Below are 4,214 nucleotides of genomic sequence, written 5' to 3' on the forward strand. Positions count from 1 at the left end.
TATTAATAGTAATAGTGATATATATAAAATACTATTCCTTGCTGTTTTTGGAAGATCCTGAAAAGAACGGTCTTTTCCATCAACATTTCATACTCCAGAGTTTATTGTCTTTCATTCTCCAAATGCACTCTATTGGTGGTAGTTGATGTCTGTATTGGTCTTGGAGGGGGTGATGGTGATAAGAGGTAGCTTGCCAGATTCGGCCACTTTGATGGGATGGCTTCCTCTTTTAACTGCCTGTGAATATATATCATTTATAAGTATTACTAAAATTACAAGGGAAGAAATTGCAATATATTAAAGTGCATAATTTAAAATTTGAAGGAATGCTTATGAATTATGCTATAATTTCGTTGTCCCGACATTAGACAAGCATTGGACAGTGCTTCTAAAAGCCTTTGAAGAAATTTAGCAAAAAAACGAGCCGTCTCAGATATTCACAAGCAATATTCATACTATTAAGGAGCATTGCTTACCTTCGTTGGAGTAATTTTCCTTTATCACGGGATAGATCTAAAGATTCAGTAATAAAATCAGTGACTTTAAAATGCAGACTGCATAGTCTTGAATTCGCTGTTGGTTTTTAAGTAAATCATATCTCTTGAGGGCCCTAAGATATATAAGGATCCTTAGTAATGCCGTCATATCCCTGCTTGCATCCAGGAGCAGAACTGCTTGTACACCATTATTAATTAAGTAATAATTAATAACAAAAGAAAAACAATTAAATTTGGTGAACCACATTTTCCTTTATTATGATTTATAAAATAAAGGAAGAATGTGATTAACCTCTCATGTAGAAAAAAGTGAGCGCGCGATTTTTAGGACGCACTTCGAGTTGTTTTTAGTATTCCTTGCTCGGTGTCCTCTTCGACTAGTATCCTCCTGCCTATATTATGTTGTTTTGATATGCCGTGACAAGTGATAAGTCACCTCCGAGATTTCATTCATTGGCATACACCTTTAGAACAACTCTATACTCCCTTAAAAAAAGTATGACCCATACATTCATTTGTATCGTTATTTCTGACATCAGGTATCTACCAAGATAACTATATATAGTCTCCCTGGGTATCTACACTCAAAAATTACTTTACTTTTCGCGTGCAACACACAAAAATTGTTTTAATAAATAGATAATAATGTATTTTAAATGAGCATTCGCTACACACGCTGCTAACATTTTTTTTCTTAATTATACTTTTTGAATAGTGAGTTCTCAACTCATATTTTATAAAACTCTAATGTGAGTAGAGTTGTATAAAAGATGATTTGACCTAAACACCTACAAGGTTTTATTCATTTTTAATCTTATTATTATTTATTAGCAATGGCCAATGATGTAAATCCGTTGTGTTTTCTAGCTGACTCGTTAATTTGTAATAGGTAGTATAAAGAAAGAATTTTCTTTTCCTAAGCAGTTGTCGTTATTATTTAATTCCTGAGAAGTGAATATCATTTCATTAAGTAAATAGATTCAATTATTTTCAAAACCTGATTGAACGTTCGTGTGTTCTCATAAGTATTTGTTGCGGAGTTATAATTGTAAGTCTTTGTTAGACTCAGTATATAATTGGAGATCGACATGTCTTTGTTTGTATCCTTTTCTCCTTCCTCACTTGTCAAAGCTGATCTAATGAAACGCCATGAGCATTATTCTTTCTCTCCCCCTTAACATTCTTCAAATTGTCAGGGTTACCATATTTACTTTCAGTTTCTTTTTTTTTTTAACATGGTCATTCCACACTGGATTTTAATAATTGCTTATTAGAGAAGGAAAAACAACTTTAAAATGACGAGTTTTCAATAATACTTTAAAAAAAATGATTTAATGACCAACAATTTCTAGCAAGAAGTGTAACGAGTACTCAGGCGAGTAACAAGTATAGTTCGTAATTACTCGGGCAGTAAAATTCAGCTTGCGGCACATCACTTCTCAAACACTTAGCAAAGATGGCAATGTAGACATTCTATCGATGAATAACGTCATGACTCAATTTATTATCTGAGAGCATTCTTCCCTAGCCCACAAATGCCACAAAACATAAATATTAATATACATACGTTTGTTTGTATTTCCTAATTTAAAAAGATTAAATATTTAAATTATTTTTAATAATAACTGAATACTTTCAATAAATACATAATATATATGTATCTGTACATATTTCGACGATTCAATCTTAAAATGACCAACAGTTATGACAATAAATGGATATTCGATAGCAGATTAACAGCTTTTGTTTTTGTTTAAAAAAACAAAAACGATGCAAATTATAGATATATCACAGAGACTGAATCTTAAGAAAAGAAGAACATATCTTCTTATTTGTTTAGATCTTTGAAGAAATCTCTTATTGCCAATGATTGGACGAGGGTAATTGATGTTCTACCTCTTTGCTTGGCCCTTGGCCTTGTTTTCTTTCCTTTGACTTTGAGTTTTCCAGGGTGCTTGTAAGGCTTTTTTAGTTTTATAGTAATTACACTCCTGAAAAGTTAAAGTTGAAATATTAAGACCATTAGTATTGTTTGTTTGTTATAACTATGTTTTATAACCTTACCTCTAAGAACTTAATGTTCCAAAACTTGACTTTTTGATCATGAGAAATGGATGCAATGAGTTCCCCCGTGGTTGAAATGTCCATTTTTTCAATGGGAAAGGAACTTTCATGGTGTCCAATTACACCAAAAAATCGATGAGGATATAAATGTACAGCACGAATGGTACCATCCTCGCAGCCCGTTAATATGGCACTCTCAGTAACTGGCAACAATGTGTTGATAGCATCAGGATGCCCAGGGAACTGATCCTCATGATAACCAAAATTCCCCATCCAAACATGTACAACTTCCCATCATCACAGCCAACAACCAACTTCGTATCCGACTTTACAAGCCCCATAGTATTCAACTGCCCATCATATACTTCGGATTGTGTATCAGGGCACTTTCCTCGAATATTAAAACTCTGTAATGTCCCTTCTCCTGAACTCACAACCATGAGCTTTTTATCATCATCAAAACAAATATCTGTGACAAATTCCTCAAACTTCTTTTCAGACATGACGTCTTTCTTTTGTCGATGATCCCAGAGTTTAACAAGACCATCCTCATCCCCAGTTGCGTAGAGATGTTCTGAAATTGACTTAATCTTAAAGAGAGATGAGTCTCCATGGGCTTTTGGAACTGTGAGTTTTGTTTGGTATGTGGATACATCAATTATTTTGTAGGATTGTCTTTTGAGGCAAGAGTGAATTTCAGTCCCATCTTCGTTGAATTCCATGGATCGAATGTTTTTCTTATGCAAGCAGAGCTTCTTAAGAAGATTGTTCTTTTCATTTTCGTATTCGAATATGGAAATGGAACCTGAATGAATAAATACATTCATTTTAAATCTTTTAAGATAGAGTAACTAAATTTTTATTTGTTACCATCCATGGATGCAACAGCAATGACGTTGTTCTCAGGTGAAAGGAAATATCTGAAGTTTCAGTACTTGACTTTGATATCGGGAGGGTGCTTGTCGATCCGGCCGCTCTTTCGACTTTCTCAAGGCCTTGATTAAATCATCTTCTTCGTCATCCTCCTCTTCTTTGTCCTCATCAGCTCCTTCATCATCTTCATCAGAATCATCATCCAAGGATGAGTCAGATTCTACATACTCTGGGTTCAATTTCAATCCAGAAGATCCAGCTCCTTCATCATCAATGTCTTCCTCATCCGAAGTATCTAGATCGGAATCTAAATCCTCACCATCAGACACACTTCCCATTGAATCATCATCCTCATTTTCATCCACTCGTTGTATTCCTGAGCCTCGTCCGGCTTAAAATCCGTTCCTTCCTTCATATCCACGTGTTTTTTCAATATTATTTTGTATTTATTAGTGGCGATGTTTTGTTTTTGAATGAGAGAAGAAATATTAATAATATAGAGAACACAAACAAACAGGTTGAGTGACTTCAAAATGACGTCATCATCATTACATTTAGCGTCAACTACAAAATTAACAATTCTTCATTTTTTGTAGCCAAGATATATATATAGAGCAGGAACACTGAAATGAATATAGAACGCTCTCTACTTTATTTTTTTTTACAAGAGTGTGCAAAGAAGAAATGAATAATTCAGCATATATTCATTCCAAATGATTATTCTAGTTTTTTGTGCACTTAGAGATTTCGTGGTTAATGTTATAAACGTATTTTTGTTTT

At 33.8% G+C, this 4,214-nt stretch overlaps 1 long non-coding RNA gene and 1 pseudogene across 1 annotated transcript; both read right to left on the reverse strand.

Moving 5' to 3' along the window:
* Window positions 1-1,145: 1,145 nt before the first annotated feature.
* LOC121130852 (uncharacterized) lies at window positions 1,146-1,761 on the reverse strand. The gene is made up of 2 exons (XR_005868851.2): window positions 1,495-1,761; window positions 1,146-1,441 (listed from the first exon to the last, which is right to left on the reverse strand). It is a non-coding gene; the product is annotated as an uncharacterized lncRNA (long non-coding RNA).
* A 564-nt stretch (window positions 1,762-2,325) lies between these two features.
* LOC121130851 (WD repeat-containing protein 55 homolog) lies at window positions 2,326-3,902 on the reverse strand (annotated as a pseudogene).
* Between the last annotated feature and the right edge of the window lie 312 nt (window positions 3,903-4,214).

This window comes from Lepeophtheirus salmonis, unplaced genomic scaffold, assembly GCF_016086655.4.
Source record: "Lepeophtheirus salmonis unplaced genomic scaffold, UVic_Lsal_1.4 unplaced_contig_12648_pilon, whole genome shotgun sequence".
Taxonomy (NCBI): domain Eukaryota; kingdom Metazoa; phylum Arthropoda; class Copepoda; order Siphonostomatoida; family Caligidae; genus Lepeophtheirus; species Lepeophtheirus salmonis.